A 19,651-nucleotide genomic window follows, 5' to 3' on the forward strand; every position below is an offset into this window, starting at 1 on the left:
GCTTAATGATAATGGCTACCCATTGTTGAGCCCTAATTATGTGTCAGGTACTAAAGTTAAACACTTTACATTATGTTAACTGTACTGGAAATCTGATGAGATACTATTACCCATCTTTCTGATAAAGAAACTGAGACTCGACCATGTTATATAAATCAGTCAAGACTATAGAGCAAATAAATATGGTGGTCTTTACCTTATTTCAAAGTTTGAACCCAAGACTATCTGAGCTAGAAGACTGTGACCATAATCACTCCTTCAAATAAAGTCCTTCAATGTAGTACAGGTTTCCCCCTGAAACATTGCGCTGTCCAGTCCCCTAAGTCTAGGTGTCCATCTATAGCAAAACCTAGAGCAATATTCAAGATATTATGAAGAACATTTTAGAATTAATTGTGATTGCTTAAAACCATAATATATTAAAAGCAATGTTCATTTTCCTAGACAGTCAACTGGAGCTTACTTAGGTATAACACAGTAAATGCTAATCTATATGTTAATGATATACCATAAATTTGTTCTTTACCATGGAACTGGGTTAAAAATATGCTTCCTCTACTCAGGAAGAAGAGAATAATCAGCTAAGAGCATAGTAGTTTCGTTCAGGCCTGTTCCAGATTCTTGTTTCCCAGGGATTGCCTGAGTTCTTATGATGTTCTTCCACGTATCACAGGTCAGTCTGCTCTGGAGATAGCTCCCTTCCTTCCACACATCATAACTGAGCTTCCACCAAGTTCCAGGCACTGCTCTAGACACGGGGGATAAACCAGTGAGCAAAACTGATGTGGTCTCTGCCCTCAAGGGGCTGACATTTTACTGGGGGCAGAATGACAGTAAACCAGTGAACAAATAAATACAGAAACAAGTTAATTTCAAATGATGAAAAGTAATGACTAATGAAACAAGATGAGGAAATAAGAAGGGATTTATAAAATAATATAATGTAGTAACGTGACTGCCAAGTTTCACTTTAAGTACATGTTTTTAATGTGTTCCTAATGTATTTGCTTTTCTTCAATAAGATCTGCTAAATGCCTGCCTCAAGTTCCCTACTGCGAAGCCTGACTTTGTAGCGTAGTGTAGTTTGGCTGCTGTTTTTCTTGACTGATTTCATGCTCTATGTCTGGTAGGTGTTACTTGCCTTAACGAAGGAGAGAGTTTAAGATATCATAGAAGAGAATGTAGCCTTCTCAAGTGGGTTCAAGCTGAAAATCTCCACTTCCACCATCTAGAAATATAGTGGTCAAAGCACTTCCATGTTTTAAACTTTTAATCTTCACCTTCAGCTGCTATTAACTCAGTAGTTATAATAGCTCCATATCACAAAGGTTACAATTGTATAAAATATATTTATAAAGTATATATCTATTATGAAATAAAATAAGTATGAAATTATTCTTTGCCAAACTATACGACACTTTTAAGATTCACAACAGTACATAATTTTGTGGAATAAAAATATTGTCAAATTAAAACTCCGTGTAAAAATCTGCTACATCACATATAATTTTCTCCTTCCTTGAGGCAAAATGGCCATTAACATAGTGGTATTTTGGGGGAAAACCTTGAGATTGGGTTTTACTGACTTCACATAGTTATAATTCTAGAGGAGTATGTCACATCAAGTCATGGGACCTGAGAGGTCAAAGGACTGCAACAAAAAACAATGACTTTTTGGGGGTGAAGTTTATAGAATTCTCCTGAGTAAGATGATAAAGATTTGGAAACCTTGAAAGACACAGAGAAAAGTCTCAGCAGATTTTATTAGAGGTTGGTGCTTTGGACCTCTGGAAATAAGTATCTTCCCACCGCATGGCCTGAGGCCATTGAGATAGGCTGTGAGGAGCTGCGGCCCTGAGCTGTGGATCCTGAGGCTGACTCCACGCAGAGTGGAAAAGAGGGCCGGCAGTAATCTGTTTGTTTATAAGGGGTCTTTTTCTCTAACTCCCCCTTCCTTTTTTCTGGTTTCTTATGTGATCATCTCTAAATCTGGAGCCTGAAATCCAAGAGGTCAAAAATCGAGTTTCTTTTTCTTTTGATATCTCAAGTGACCACCCTGATGATATAAAAAAAAGTAAAAGAGATATTTTTCACTGTCGAACATTATATTTTTGGTCTGTCACCTCAGTTCTCTGGGGCTTCAGTGTCTTCACTTGTATAGTGAAGGGGTTGGGCAAATCTTATTTAGAGTTTTTATTCCAAAGTCGTATGTTTGTAAACTTTGGGCTTTTCAACAAAAACCCATCTTGGGAATATTTATTGTCTATTAGTAGCATTTTTGTGTGTGGCCCATTACATACATAATCCTCAACTGTTTACAGTTATCTCTTCCTAAGTTTAAGATTGAATTTTTAAAAACAGAATACATGTAAAACAATTTTACTGCTATGGCAGAGACCTCTATCTAGTGACGATTTTTGGCTTCCACAGTGTAGAGCTGTTGCTGGGCAGTGGTGACCTGGCCAAGACTTCATTTCACCTGCTGTTGCATTATATGAGTGGGGCCTTATAATTAGTTCTTGTCAATAGAACGTGAGTGGAGATGAGTGTGTTACTTGTGAATTTAAGTGATAAGAAACAGTGTCCCTCTCTAAGTGCTCTCTTCTTCTGTACCAGTTAGATGACAATGCCCAAGGTGACCCTGGAAGCCCTAGAGGATGACATAGCCATTGTTAACCTGGGTTCCTTTGTCACTGTACATCACAGACCCTCTCTGCTTCCTGGGTCAAAGCCAACCAGGAGTCCCTACTGGCATTGGAGTGTGATGAGAGCAAGAGTTATATTTTACATTGAAATTTGAGGAGTTTGTTAATGATAAGAGTGTTAATCTGGTACCTTTAACAGGGTGCTTCTATAACAGAACCCAAAGTATGTGGCATAATTAAAATTGGACAGCAATAACAACAAAAATAACAATGACAACACAGTTACAGCAGGCTGGAAAGCAGGAGAGCTTATTAAGCTGTGGAAATATTTGGTAAAATTGTTGCCTATGATAACTTGGAAAGTAGACTCCATGCACACGGACCTACTACCCACACAGAGACTACATTTTATATCTCTCTTGAACTTGGTAGACTACTTGACCTGTTCTTACCAGGTGGCAAATGAACAGAAATGCTATGTGTTACTTCTGCCTGCAGTGTTAGGAAGCAAGTTTGTCTACTTTTCTTTCTCTATTGTTTACTCTGTTTTGCTGTACATCAACAATAAGGATGACCATGGGAGACTTCAAGGCATCTGGAAGAGGGCAGAGGCTCCATCAACCTGGGTCCCTGAATGCCTGCATGGATCACACCCATCCTATCTTCTGTCCTACCACCACTGACCAGGAATTCACACACTGGGTTCTGCTATGTGCAAGAAATACACCATATCATGCGAGGGCATAGAAACTAGGTATCTAGTCTCACCAAAATAATATAACTCTCATGAGTGTACAGTGGAGTTTCAATAAGCTACAAGCTGTGTGATATTGCAACAGATTGAATGCAAAGACAGATATGAGACTATTAAATAAGCCTGTAATTAAATAAGATATAAAAGAGATATAAAAAATATAAAGATATGCTATTGTTCTTGATGACTTCTTAAAATTTGGAAAACAATTTTCTAAAATAAAAATGTTATTTATGCTAACATGTAATAGGTTTATTATTGCCACGTTAAAGTGAATTCACACAAATACATTTAAATTACTTAGTTTTACTTTCTCATATGACAAATAGTTTGCTCTTCAGTATGCTCAACGATTTGTAAGTGTGGAAAGATATCTTGAGATCAAAAAGTATGTGAACTCCTAGTGTATACACACAGGCCATGTTGACATGAGACAGTCAAACATTGCACACACATAAAATCTAGACGAGTAATGGAGGGAGGGTAGAAGCGTGAGTCTGGGAAACCAGGACTGTATTACACCGTGAACTACGCACATCACAGTCATGGATATCTGCACAATGTGGACAGCTATTTCAAGTACTACCTTGCCTTCCTCTCCCTTCAATATTTTTCTAACACCAGAAAAGGAAACAGAATAGTTATAAAATACTTTACATGACTACAGGAAAGAGGGACTGCAGAGCGTGACTACAGAGCAGAATATAGCCACAGGGAGGACCACAGAGAATCAACGGAAATTTAAAAAAATACATTTCATATATATATTTACACATATACATATGTGTGTCTGCACATGTGTGTGTGTTTGTGTTTCCCCCGTGAGGGAATATAAAATCCTACAAATTGTTTTATAGAAAACATGCATTAGGAGAAATGCAAGGTTCACTTTTATTTTCTCAGTGTTTGCTTAGATCTTTACAGGGTAAATGAGAAATTTAAGGAACATTTTGTCAAGGCTCTTTGGCTACAGAAACCCTCATGCTGAAACAGAAAAGATGAATTATTTAATGACACAGGGATATTTTCATTACCAAGAAAGAAACTGCAATCAAGTTTCAGGAGGGGTCAGAACCTGAAAGTGACCAACATCAAGTCTTCAAGATGTTATTAAATTATTATCCTTCCTTTTGGAACACTATGGTTTTTCATCTTTGCTTTCTCTGGGATCCTAATAAATTTATTTGTCTCTATAGATTGGTGTTTTTGCTGCTTTCTGTGTATGGTTAAATATGACCCATGTATGTTTCCATGATCCAAGCCACCATCAGAAGCTAGCTAACATCATCAAATTCCAATTTCAAATGCTTCAATAATCTGATTGGCTCAATTTGGGTTATGTCTGGCCCTGATCAAGATAGCTATTGCCTAGAGATATTTAGGAGCTGATGCTCATTAAGGAATAAGTTAGTTCTCAGATAACTGCCTTGTGAGCTGGACAAACACTGCCTTTCACTAAAAATTGGATATGTTAACATATCCAACAGATTTCTACTTATCTCTAGGTAACTTAGTTACCTTACCCAGTAGCTCAGCCAATTGTGAATACAGCATTTAATCACTGCAGCTTTAGTAACTGGTGTAAACACTCTCTTTATACATCATTTTAGGTAACTGTTTTCATAGAAATCCCCTGGACAATCCTCTTTACGAAGCTTGAGGCTCCTTAAGCAATTGCTATATCGTAATGACATTTCTTTATTTGGGCACCAGAATCTCACCTAAATTAATCAAAACCTATATATTAGAGGGGTCTGATGCAACCTGAGAACGTAACTGTGGGTATGAGTAGGTGTGCATTGAAAGCATATAATTGACTTTTAGCACTGGGATCAATTCTTAAAAGTATTCTGTCCAGAGTGTTCTTTGTCAGAATGCTTCATCACTGTTCGTGATGTTAGAACTACAATGGATCCCACTCATCAAATGAAAGCCCTAATGCTATCCTTTCCTCACAGCCTGAGTCAATGGGACATGTGTCACCTGGTATGACATGTCACAATGGGAATTTCCTGGAACAGCCAAAAAATGAACCTAAAAGAAAGTGGTCCATTCCCCTTCAATTCTGCTAGAATGCTGAAAAAAATGTAACACCGAACTCTCCTCTTTGGCCATGCACTGTATCTCTTGTTCCTCTGGTTAATGGGAGGAATTTGAAGTGCCATGTATCTTACCAGCACTGTCTTACTTGTGTCTCTAAGTATCCGCTTAATTAAAGGGGAAAAATAATTTCAATAGCTTCACACATGGGACTGGAAAGTTGGATTTTAATTAGACTAATTTAGTAACTAGGGCAATATGACATATGCTGCAGCGATAGTGCTTTTTATAAACATTCATTTGAAATCTCCATTTTCAATACTGATCATGGCTGTGCACAGAAATAATTTCAGCCTAGTCTTTAACAGATTCTAGGGATCCGATCTGACATTATCAATCTCCATGCCATCATATAACATAGCTAACAATCGATGTGCTCAAAAGCAGACTTTCCCAAAGGCCGCAGCCGCAGCATCAGGAAACAGGCCAGAGCCCAGCGCCCAAGCCTGGCTGCCTCCCGCTGCCCTAGATTCAGCATCGCTCCTAGGCCCAGGCATAGGTCCCATGTCATAAACGTCTCTGACTGTGCCCTCTGTCCAAGGAGCTAAAAGCCTGTGAAGCCAAGGGTTGTTTCCATCTGGAGCTTGGGCCTCTCTCTTCTAGACCATGCTTTGAATTCCCCAAATCCTAGAATTCACTTCCTAAACAGCCCCGAGCCAGCTCCCAAGGTTTGTAGGTCATTCTTAATCTGTTCTCTCTAAGAAATATTGCACAGCCAGATGGCCCACTCCAAGACCTGAAAACAAAAAACAAAAAACAAAAAACAAAAACCACCAAAAAAGAGCCAAAGGACTAGTGTTTGCAGGGTCATAGACGGAGGTACAGGTTGGGACAGGCATGCAACTGAGCCCCTCCCAGAGAGGGATAGAGGCAGGGATGGGAGATAAGAAGGTGGGTTACTTCCTTCAGAAGACAAGGATCTTGCCTCTTCTTATACTGTCTTTTTGTTACAAAAACCCAACAAATTCAAGAATTCTAAATTCCAACCTGGTTTTGGTTATTATGAAGGTTTATTTACAGGAGAAGGAGAATAGATATACTTGCTTTAATTTTTTTGGCTTGATTTATAACTTTTAAATACTGAGACATGTGGTATGTGGGCCTCTATTTGTGCTCTTTTTAAGTATCCCCACAAATGTTAGAGGTCAGCATGCCCAGATTCGAAGGAGTTTCCAGAAAAATGCAAATACTTTTTTAATATATGACTTTTGCCCTAACTCTGAAGTATTTGTTTTATTGGCTAAACTGGATGGGGAGTCACAGAAACAAAATCCTCTGGCTTATGATAAGACAACTTAATCTGGAATCAGACCAGGCTGAGCAGCTTGTTTATATCTCTCCTGAACACAGAGCTACATCTCACCCCTTTATATTTGATCTTTAAAAGTAAAGGAAGGTGAATCTAAGGAAATGCTTGACCAAGGAGAGTGGAAAAGACAGAGTTCACCTAAAGACTTAGACAGCAGAAGACTAAAACCATCTCTTCTAGGATCCCTGTATCTGAGAAGTATCCTGGGGCCTGATATCATTTTCTCTACACTTGGCTATGATCTCTTCTAGGGAAGAGGAACTGAAAATGACCAGCAAGGTATTATTTGTATTTATTGGACTTATATTAGGTTAAAAAAGTATAGATTGAGTACTTTCTTCCATGATTCATTTTGCTGTTATGACTGAGCCCAGAACAAAAATCACTTTCAAGGGTTGTTATATGGATTCGTAGACTTGGCAAACCAAATCTAAAACTGAAGCTAAGATTATTGTGAGTAGAGCAGCCTGAGAAATGCTCTTAAGCATTGCCCTTCAGTGAATAATGCTTAAATGAGGTTAGTGTCTGCCCAGATGTGCCCTAACATACACAGACACAGCTTCGGATGATGCTCCAGGGATTGCTATTGCACAGAGTCCAAGTAGCAGCATTAACGTTAAAGATTCAAATTTCTTATTATAGCTCATCTGGTAAATTCATCCTGCAGTCTTTTTTTATTTTCATTAAGCCATTCATGCAGTATTATGACACCTAGTATTAAAGCACAGTTCAGATGTCAATAAAGTTAGCAATGCCAATATTATTCACTGTTGATCTGATGAACTGCCCCATTTTCTGGACTGCCACGTTATATCCAGCTATCAGCAACACTAGTGCTCATAAAACCTAACCTTTGCAGGGCTCACCCTGCCTTTTGGGCATGATTTTAGAGGCTGCAAACCCTTCCTGTTCCCATGATTTTAAAACCTCTGCTCTGCACCTATCATTGTCTTAAAACCTGTGCTAAGTTTTAGAGCTAGAAAGACATAGTTTTTGCCTTTCAAGTCATTAGTACTGTGAGAGTATCAGGCATGGTCGACTTGCCAAGATGTGGTGAATTCTTGCAGTAGAGGTGCTCCTTGTCATTAAGTAACTAGGTCTCTATGCTGGCCTGTGCTAAAAATGCAAACACTGGAGATAAAACTCACTGGTCTATTAACATCTGTATTAGTTAGGTAAAGGTTAAGCAGCTGTAAAAAAGTAGGTCCCAAATACAGAGGCTTTAAAAGATCTGTCCATTTCTAGGCAATGACTTCATGGTCATGATCAAAGCTGAATTGCAGACATGCCCATGTTCTGGCTCAAGGCGAGGGAAAAGAACAGGTGTCAAGGGCAAACAATTTTATCTTAAACCAATGAAGTAGCCACTGCACTTATCACTTCCACTCATGTTCCCTTGGTGATAACGAAGTCACAGTTCAGAGACAGCTGCAAAGGAGTCTGGAAAACACAGTCTCTCCCTAGCTGGGTGGCCACACATTCGCTTTGAACTCTATTACTAGGAAGAACAGGAATATGGATTGTGATGGACAACTAGCAGCCTCCACCACAAAAATCATTCGAAGCATCAGCACTTCCTGCATCGTCCAAACAATAAAGTAGCTATTGCTTTAGAAAAATCTTAAAGTTATATATAGGGCATAAAACAGCAATACTTTTAATGAGGAGAGAGTGAACGGCACTTTGCAGGCTAGTTGGGCCTGACTGTGTGTTGGATGTAGAGAGTCTAGTTGTCTAAGATAAGCTTGGAGGAGACTTGACAACCAAAGATCAACTTGGAGGCACTATGAGGGATACCTGGGGGCACAGTGGAGATGTTACGTTGAGATGCTGGTCGGACTAGGTCAAGATCTTCCCAGAGCAGTCTGCAAGCACCTCATTTATTTAGGTTTTGCATACCATGTTACACCTATATTTGCCTCTCTGATTGGAAAAGTCATATAGGTATGAACATTACCTTTGGGCATTTGTACCTATAAAAGTGTTTTAGCATTAATATAAGAAAAAAATCATTTTAAATTAATGTATTTACAAGAGATTTCACACTCTTTTCTTTCTGCTATCCTTATTTGTTTTTTTGTTTGTTCTGTTTTGTTTTTGTAGAGAAATTTAAAATATATGCTGAGGGTCTTAAGCATAAATTTATATTTATTCATTTAAGATTTTTGAAATGCTTAAGGCTTCTGGGATTCTGTAGTTATGTGATGATTTGGCGCCACCCAGCAGACCAAGCAAACATTGACTTTGTGGCCACTTGTAAAACACAGGCCTGAGAGCGGAGCCAGCTGGCCTGAAGGCATTTCTGGTGGGGGACTGAGAGGAGCTTCCAATAAAACAGCCTGTCCTCCTTCTTGTGACAGGAGGCAGTCAGGGCGATCGGGAACTACTATGAAGATCAGAAAACTGATCTTTTGATTTAGATTATTACTTTGCAAGGGACAATTCATACACATAAAATTTAAATTTTTTGTCTTGCACGACTTCCATTCCTCACCTACTTTTCAGGAATAAAGTTAAGGTTTGGCTCTTTGTTGCCCTTTTTCATAGTCTTCCACTCCCTTCACCTTATTACCAGAGGTCACGGTAGAGAACCGAGAAAGTTTACTAATTTGCAGTGAACTCTGAATTGTAAGACATTTTCCTAGATGCATACCTTGTGATCAAATCAGAGATTATCTTAGGAGAATTATCTTATTTATGGGACTACAATTTAGGTTTTCTAACATTTACATCTTTTCCATACACCCTTTCAATCTCATGAGATCCCTGGAGATGGTTGCCATTGTATAAATTACTATGAAGGGTGTATTAAACCTTTTCAGTTTATTGTGAAAAACATAAATATGCTTTTGCTCAGATTGCCTTATAGTGTATTTCACAATGTTCTTTATAAAGTGCACACCTTTCCTAGAAACTTCACACAGACAGCCCTGCTCATAAAAAGATATTAAGGGCTAATTATCTCTGAAGATGTCATTTAGGTTGAAAATTTACATAACATTAAAGAAATTATGATAATCCCTCCAGTGGGGAAGAATTTATTGGTCACTTAAGTTGAAGGAAATGCCTCCTGCATCTTCCTTATGGGTTTTAGCAGCTTTTCTAATCACTGGCGACACCTATTCACCAGGAATGCTTTCTGTGGTTCCTAATTTCAGGTCAGTAGTTCCTATTCAGTTTAAAAGTCAAATTACCTGTAAAAATAATCTATACTAACTTTTTCTTGCCCTGTTTTTCATTCAGTCCACATCTCCACAAAAGCTATTCTGTTAGAGTTGGAAGAAATCTCCTCTTCTCCCATTTCATGGGATGCACACCAGTCTTCATTTTCTTGCAGCATTTAGCTCCCTTGGACACTACCCTTTTCTTAAATTAATCTCTCTCTCTAGTTTTTGCAGCATAGTGTTTCTGGTTGTCATCCATCTCACCTTTTCCTGCCTTGTCCCCATTGCAGGCTCCTCTTCCTCGACCTACCCTTTCTCCGTCAGAGTTCAGGGCTCCCTGTGTAGCCTTTATCTGTGTTTCTTGAGCTATTCAAATCTTGCCGATGACCTCAAGCACTGTAACTATCTTTAACTTGACCTCTTTCCCATCTGCCAGACCCAAATGTTCAATTGCCTACTGTACATTTCTAACAATGTCTCACACATAACAGAAGTGTCTAAAAGCGCCTCACTTCTCATTCTCACATGTGATTCTCCTTCACACCATTTTGGTGAAGAGCATCCATTCCATCTCCTAGAAAGAACCCTCGAAGATTCTAGATGTCTCCCTATTGCCACCCCTGATCTGCGCCAAACACCCTGTATACAAGCTACAGTATCAGCCACATTTTATTCATCCAATGCATAGTATAGATCCTGCCTCACAATGGATATATAATAAGTGTTAGTTGAATATGTTGTATTTTCCCTTCACCCTGACCGTGCATGTGCTGTCCCCCCTCCCCCCAATTGCATGAAATTCCCTTTCTTTCCCTTTCCTGGGAAACCAGCTTATACTTCAACATCCAGCTCAGTAAATCTCTATTTAGTCAGACTTTCAAAGCACTTACCGCATTGTGTAGTAATCTTAATTATGTCCTGACCTCCAGCACCAGAGTACAAGCTATGGAAAATAGAAGGGAAGGATCTTAAGTGTGGCCGAATGAACATTAGAGTCAGTTTTAGAGGGATTGGGGTTGAAACGGACTGGGTTTGTATTTAATAGTTTTGAAACTTTTAGCAAGGTTTTAAACTTTTTTGAAACTGCATATGTACACTACCTGACATATATTTGGCCTCTATAAATGACAGTTATTATTGCTGGGTGGTGTTGATGAAATATTTGTTATTACAAAGTATTCACAAAGTGTTTATTGGATGAGCGAGTTTATGAGTGAGTGGGTGAGTGAATGACCAATAGCTGGTGTTTTTACTTGGATTATCTTTGTAACTACTTTTTCTGTATCTGAGATTTGCTTGTTTTCATCAGTTTCACAATAGCCCTTAATTAACTGCTCCTGTACAAGGTTTTCAATGAAGCCAAATTGACCTGTGATATTACCCTGTCAGTTAAAGAACAATTTATTTCTGGTGTCTCACATGCCCTCAGATTTTGCTAAAAGCTTGTAAATATCAGATATCTAAAGCTAAACTTTCTTTTATGTGCTATCTTAATTCTTTAAACAAAAAAAGAGGAAGGTTTGCAGTAAATACCAACCAGTAGTGATAATAGCTGCTCATTAAATTTTTGTACAATTGATGTATGCACATTACAAAATAAATTCATGGGGCTTAAAAAATATTTCCTAACAAATACAACATGCATATCATAATTAATGGCCTGTAATTATAAAGTTAAGCCTCCAGACTGAATATTTTCTGAACAATTGAAGATTTTTTTTTTGTTTCCCATAGTAAAAGCATAACACTAACTATGTTATCTGGTCTTTCCGAGAATCTTATCCCTTCTTATATTTGCTGTAGACTGACAATAGCGTATCTGACATTTCAAGAGAAAATAAGTTTGCATTTCACAGTTACAGTCGCTATCCCTTTTTGCTGTGATAAAATAGTGAAAAGGAAAATAATACCCAGTAAGACATTCTGACACATCTACACGTTTCTGAAACATAAACAAAATGAAGAATTTGAGAACCCACAAATCACTTTGCCATTGCAGAGCTGCATGATCTGCTATCTCGCCTGCCTGAGCAGCCGCATGACTGAAGAGGAGTCCATCCCCCCCCCCCCCCCCCCCAGCACATGGTGCAGCAGAGCAGGGCAACGGGCGCACTACCAACTATGTGGAGTTTTCTTTTGTGCATCAGGATGCTACCGGCCCAGACATGTTTTGTTTCTCTTCTTCCTAACCCCTCCGCTTGATTTTCCTAGTCTGCAGTTTGCAGTTTGCTGAGCTTAAGCTCAGTCTCATTTTCCATGCAAACACAACCTTCAGACCTTCTTCCCTTTTTGCCAGTGAGTTTGAGTTCAGTGTTTCAAAAACCACACAAGATTATTTTCTCTCCCTCGAATGCAGCTGATTCAGCGGGGCATTTTTCCTTTTGAAAGGCAAAGCCATTTCCAGGGAAAGTTCTCCTAAAGATGATTTGTTTTTTCTTAGCCTTATAAGTTTTGTCAGCCTCTGCATTTCTCTCAGCATAAGAGGCTCCCTCCTGCCTCTCCCGTTTATTTATTGTCTGCTGTGCCACCAATAGTTTTTCTGGAATCAGTGAAATTTCTTACCTTCTGACTTCTTGCTGGTCAACACAACTCTCCACCTTGACGTGTTACATTTGGGAATGAAATATTAATATATGAGAGCAGGCAGTGCTTCGAGGAAGAAGGAAAAACAAGGAAATACATATCAAATCATTTTTCTCATGACATGGAAAATATGGTGCGTATGGCGTGTGTGCAAATGTTGGGATGGAATGGGAAGGGATTTATTTTCGAAAGAGCATCAGGAGGCAGTCAGACTGTGTACATGGGGAGACTTGTATATCTTTGCAAACCTAAGGTGGTGCTTTTCCTTTTTCAAAGGAAACAGCAATTCAATTAGTGGCTGGACCTACAAAAATGCAAAGGAATTGGAACCAGGGAAGATACGTTAGATGTAGAAGGAGTTTGTAGAAAGAAGCCAGATTTCTACCACAGAGAATCTCTGTGCTTAACCAATATCTCATCAGTTCTGCAGGTGAGTAGCTGAGTCCTTCATGTTTATAAATGAGACACCCAAGGATTTAATGATTAGGAAAGGGGGGGAAAAGATAAGCAGTGCCATGCTTGTCATAGGAGACGAGGGCACATGCCCTTCTCCCTGGTCTTTCCTCTCCAATAACAATAACCAGATCTGACGTTGTGGTGATCTTTTATTTAATTTAACTTTTATGAAAAGCAGAGACGGGTCGTTTAAATTCCCTGAAGTAATTTTGCTACATCTCAGCCTTCATCACCCTTTGCTCTTAGGAAAGAAAAAGGGCAAGAAAAATTGCTAATGTAATTTTTTTCTAATTAATGTTCATTGACAAAACCTTAAAGAGTTTAGTGTATCTCATTCTTGTGTTTATTTCAAAAGGGCTGCATCATTTGAGCACTCTCATAATGTGTAAACCATAAATATTTATAGCATGCCCAGGCATTCATGACTAGTTTCAACAAAACAAAGCAAGGGGGGAAAAAGGAGCTGCTACTTCTTAAAAATAAATTCAAATCTGGGCATAAAATACAACAAAAATCTCTAGGTTTGTCAAGTTGTGCATGAGTCTCTTTAGATATGTTAAAAACAAGACAACGGGCCCGAAACAGACTTGCTTTTGCTAAGCCCGTGTCACTAAAATGGAAAGAGCCAGGAACAATGACCAGCGCCAGTCCCGCAATCTGCCCCAAGAGCCCTGCCGTCCCGTAAAGGAAAGGAACCTCGCAATCACCAGCTCGGTTTTTGCTGGCACAAAACTCCCTTGTTCCTGCTTCCATAAAAGTCTTTCATTCTGGTACTGCTCCCCAGAGCTCCTTTCTTTCGGCTTGATTGGATGCTCTCCAATTCAAATCATTCTTTGCTCAAATAACTCTTAAACTTTTTTATATGTCTGCTTATCTATTAACAGATACCACTTGGATACCAAAATAAATACATATAAATAATATTTCTTTTTATGAAAATAAAAGGTTTCAAATGTGACCAAATTAAGATATTTATGAAACTTTTTAATAGCATATTTTGTTAAAATGTGTTCATGGATTATCTGCATCATAATTATCTTGATCAAAACTTCTTGAGTGGTGTGGTGTTTTTTTTCCTACTCTGCGGGGGACTGAAATTTGTGGTTCTGTGTTCTATAAAATGAGAAAAGTTTATTAATCATGGGGCTTGGATGTTGCGGCGATGTCAGATATTTCAGAAAGTTTCTGGTTCCTTACCCTCATTATCTGTACTTCTTTCTTTCATTGCTGGTAACAGTTTGCAAACTCACATTGTCCTCAAAGCACACTTTGAATTAGCAGGCCGGCAGGAGTCCTAAATAATCAGAATCTTGTGAGATGGTATTTAGGGACTGGCTTTTTAAACAAGTCCCCAGATGATATTTATGCACCTGGAAGCTTGAGCACTATTGCCTTCAGGTAAACCTATTGTCCTTGCTCTCAATCATGAGTCTATGGAACCTAATATCAACTGTAATGCTTTTTAGAGCAACAGGATTTGTAACAGGGAGTTTGCTCAATGGCCAAGTATATATCTTTCCCCCCACGGTACTTTAACTCTCCCTCTAGTAGTCACTGTCCAGGCCCTGCTTTCACCTTTCATTGTCTGAAGATCCCTATTCTCTGTCCATTACACACATTTGCTCTTTTTTTCCCCCTCTTGGATTTCAAAGCATTGCATCAGCTGATTCACTTCCCCTAGTTCTGCATTTCTTTCACTTATTTTTCCCTGCTAATTCTGGCCACTGGCCTTGCCCTAAGTTTAACTTTCTCATATTTTGATACAGTCTCCCTCACTGATTTTTATCCATTGTGATCACTTCCCTCTCTCACCTCTATAGTAACAATTCCAGTTTTTCAATTTTAATCAGTGGTCTTTCCACTACTGCACTCTGCCTGCAAGATTACCATCCTTAAAACTTTTTTCTTCCTCTCATTTCTATCTCTGCCAATGCTAAGAGCCTTCTGCCCTATGGCCTTGACACTGGCCACACAAGCTACATTCTTACAATTTTGTTCCATGCCATTAAGATATACTTGAGAGTTAATGTCCCTGGGGTTGTGCACATGGGAGTCTTGATTCTCTCAATCACTCAGGCTTACAACCATGCAGGCTTTGTTTCCATAGCTACTCACTTATACGTTTGACCCTTGCGTGGGTCCACTTATTCATGGATTATTTTTTTCAATAAATATTGTAAATATATTTTCTCTTCCTTATTATTTTCTTAATAATTTTTTTCTTTAGCTTACTTTATTGTAAGGATATAGAATACATATAAATGCAAAATATGAGTTAATCGGTTATTTATGCCGTAGGTAAGGCTTCCTCTCAACAGTAGGCTCTTAGTAAAGTTTTTGGGGCATCAAAAGTTACACATAGATTTTCAACGGTGCAGGGTAGGGGGGTGTCAATGCATCTAGCCTCCACGTGTTCAAGGGTCAATTGTTTATTCAACAACGGAACACACTGAGGAGCAGCTGACATAGAGCCAGGGAACACAGAGTCTGGAGCACAAGGAACATATCTTTCGTGACTTATCAGAGTTAGCATTACCCTGAGAACAGAAAGTGTGTTCAGTACTGATTTAATTTATCATTGGTGAGCATTTTGACAGATTCTAGCCTTCAATTTGTATGCAGTTTCCAGCCGGTGGAGTTTTGGATAGTGACTTGGAAGTGAGAGTGTATAATTAGAAACAAGGTTATTGTGATTTTCAAGACACTTTACAGTTTATAAATATTTTTATTGTGTGCTCTCTTGTAAACCTCATCACGACCTGATAAAGTTGTTAACGCACTAGTATTGATATTATACTAATGGAAAACTCATGGATGTTAAGAACCTGCCACTTTTTACTCAGCTACTATATGTGGGATTAAGTTCAAATTCAGATCTCAGGCTCCTTTATGATCTTTTGATGGTCCCAGGCTGCTTTTCTAACACTGGCAGTCCTGCCCGCCTGCTCTTACTGTGCACTCAGCTTAAAAACAAATTCACAACCTAATTCTTGCATAAAAAGACCAGTATTCCAGGTAAACCAGCTAGTAACAAAATTGATAACTATAATATACAAAATATGAGACTAACAGTGAAATATTCAAGAACATTATCTCCTCTTAAGAAATTTAGTAATTCCTAATGAGCCAAAGAAAGTACCCATCTAGTTCAATCTATAAATCTTCCTATTCCATCATTGTCCCACCACAGTCTTCATCTCCATTCTTCTCAGGGGCGTAAATAACTAATGCATTTTTGAGAGGGTTGAGACATGAGCCCTAGGGAGTAAGTAATAGAGTTGTATGCCTCCCTTAAAAAAATGAATTGGAATTAGAGGGATCATTGAACAAGAGGATAGTTTTAATATGCCTCTATTTCCTCCTTTGGCTCAAGACTGAGAATTAACTGATGGCAAGGTCCCCATCTTCTTTGCCCTTCCCTTAGGTTGGTGCTTCCACGTATGATCCTTGGACCATTGCAAGTGCTTGTAAAATGTACAGATTCTTGAGGCCGACCTCAGATTAGTGAAATAAAATATCAGGATTGAGTCCTTGATATTTATGGACACTTAAGTCAGAAATTCTGCCAGAGAGAGATTACCTGAATGCTTATGCAGGTGCAAACCTTTTTGGAGAAGCTAGTTCCCCAAGCACGTGTCAAACTTTTGGCAGCTTTCTATAGCACCTATTAGAATCAATCAACAGTAATGCAGACTTGCTCATTTTGGGCACGTAGCATTTTGTCTCACAGGAATTGAAATATCAGATGCTTACCTCTCGTCTTGATGGCAGAAAAAACATAAATTGGAGAGATAAAAGGATAGAACAGCATTTTTTACCATGTCAGTTGTTACTTTCTATTTAATCTTATTAATGTTCATATTTTTTGAATAATAAGCAACCATATTCTTTGACAGAATTATTAAATCCAAAACCGTGTTCATGGGCATGCGACTTGTACTTGATACAATCAGAAAAGAAAATAATGTTTAAGCCAACATCCCCAAACAGTTTAAAGTGGGAATAAAATATTTTTAAAGTCTTCAAATAGCAGATATTGTTTTGCTATAAGCTATATAAAGCCTAGGGAAAAGGTTAGAAAGAGAAAGTTGAGAAACACTTTGAAATGTTAAGTTATAGCACAACTCCACCCAATGGATTTCTGTTGAATTTCACTTGTGTTGAGGAACATATACTAGATGCCATCTGAATTTATATTTTATCACGAATATGTGAAAAGTAAATGGTTAGTGATGTGGATAGAGAAATGGCTAGCAGAAAATACATCCGAGCATAAACAGTTTTTGATATGTGTGGAAAACTTTCTATCTTAAAAAATATTTTTCATATTTTCATTTATCTGCCTACATCTCTCTCTCTCTAAACTTAGTAAAAATGTCAATACAATTTATTTTTAAATTGTTAAGAAACATTTCACAAAGTGCTGATGAGCAGTTTTTTGAGGCCATCTACATGATAAAAAGGTTATGCTTCTTAGCTCTCCTGTCATGTATTTAATTGGTTGTGACTTATAATCCAATAGTTCAATAAAAACAGAAGTGAGATAATTAGATTTTACTTCCACCTTTTCCATTAACTTGGTTTGCTATTATAGGCAAATAATTTAATATCTCTACATTGGTTTCCTCTTCAGTGAAATGAGGACAACCACATTAACTTTTTTTTAAATGTTAGCATCAAGAATTAATTGAAGCAATGACTGGAAAGAATCACAAGCACATGAAGAAAATATTCATTAATATTCTGGAAAATAACACCATTCCTTTATTTCTTGGAACAGTTTAGAAATACTAGCAACCTTATATTTTTTGAAAACTATAACCCACATAAGTAGTGCTAAAAAATATACAAGATTGTAATAAAATCAGTAAAAATGAATAAAATAGTGACAATGTAGATTAGTTTAGTTGAGCATAAGAAATAATTAAATATATATTAAAAAAAGAAATAATTAAATATGCTTCATGAATGGTAAGGTAAGGCTTAAGCTGCTAAAAAATTCAAATATAGTGGCTTAAATAAAATAGAAGTTAATTTTTCCTTTTATATGAGGGTCTGCCTGAAGATGGGCATCCAGACTGGTAGGGAGACTGTATCTCTCACATTCTGTTGTAAGAATTTAGTCACATAGCCCCACCTAGCTTTTAGATAGGCTGGGAAATGTAATTCTTAAGTGGCAACTGCATTACCAGGGAAGGGGGGCAAAAAGGGGTTTGGTTTGGTTTGGCTTTAGGCTAACTAGCACTCTGTGAGTTATATTTATACTGAGCTAGGTTTCTCAAAAACAGTTTGTGAAATCATTACATCATCAGAAAGAAATCATAGCCTGCATTTACTCCCTAGTGGATCTCATTTCCTACCATAGCTTCAAACTCTGTCCATATTTTGATGATTCCTAAATGTACATTTCCAGCTTTGGTCTTGGCTGGAACTACCCCGGACTGGCCTAGTGGAACAGTGCACTCAGCCATCCCCTCGGCTGTGTGCCGTCTCAACTGACCGTGTCAAGTCATTCAATGGCACCAACACCCACCCCAAATCTAGAAGTCAGACTTGATTTCTCCCCTTTACAGGAAACCATTTCTTGACATTTCCATTTTGCCTTTCTTCCATTTGTAATAGAAACCCTAAGTTTTGCCCGGCCAGGCGTGGCTCAGCGGTTGAGCGTGGGCCTAGGATCCAGGCAATCGGGGTTCAATTCCCAGTCAGAGCACATGCCGGGGTTGCGGGCTCGATCCCCAGTTGGGGGGGGGGGGGTGCAGGAGGCAGCTGAGCAATGACTCTCTCATCATTGATGTTTCTGTCTCTCTCACTCCCTCTCCTTTCCTCTCTCTGAAATCAATAAAGATATATTAAAAAAGAAAAGAAACCCTAAGTTTTACATGAGCACCTGGCATCCCAGCTACAGACTATATTTCCAGCTTTCCTCACAGTCAGGTGTGGTCACATGACTAAGCCCTGTTTATGTTGCCATTCTGTTCTTGCATGATGTCTATTTTATCCATTAAAACCCTTACATTAATCATAGTTGTTTTAAATTCTCGATCTGATCATTCCATCCTTGCCATATCTAAATCTGATAACCTAGATGATATAAACAATTTCTTGAAAGACACAATCTGCCAAAAGACACAAGAAGAAATAGGCTAATTGAATAGGGCTACATCTATTAAATAAATTGAGTCAATAATTAATAACTTTCCAAAACTAAAAACACTGGGTCCACATGGTGAATTCCACCGAAAATTTAAGGGAGAAATTATGAAAATTCTGTACAATTTCTTTCAGGAGAGAGAAGCAGAAGGAATATTTCCTAATTAATTCTATGAGGCCACATTATCCTAATAGCAAAATCAGACAAAGACATTATAAGAAAAGAAAACTATGGACCAATATCTCTCTTGAACGTAGATGCAAAAAAGTCTTATCTTCAGTCCTATAAATGCTGGGGACCCTCCTTCATTCCTGTCTCTCATCCAATCAATTTCAAGTCCACTGATGAATTTTTCAACATAAATATTAGATCCTTTTAATTGCCATTAATCTTGCTTCTTCTATCTTGCCTAGGCCACTAGAGCCTCCCAGACTATAGTAATATCCTCTTAATTAGTCTCCTCTTTGCCAGAGTTGTATGAGTCCT

Source organism: Miniopterus natalensis, chromosome 6 (genome assembly GCF_054644295.1).
Source record: "Miniopterus natalensis isolate mMinNat1 chromosome 6, mMinNat1.hap1, whole genome shotgun sequence".
In the NCBI taxonomy this organism is placed as follows: Eukaryota; Metazoa; Chordata; class Mammalia; order Chiroptera; family Miniopteridae; genus Miniopterus; species Miniopterus natalensis.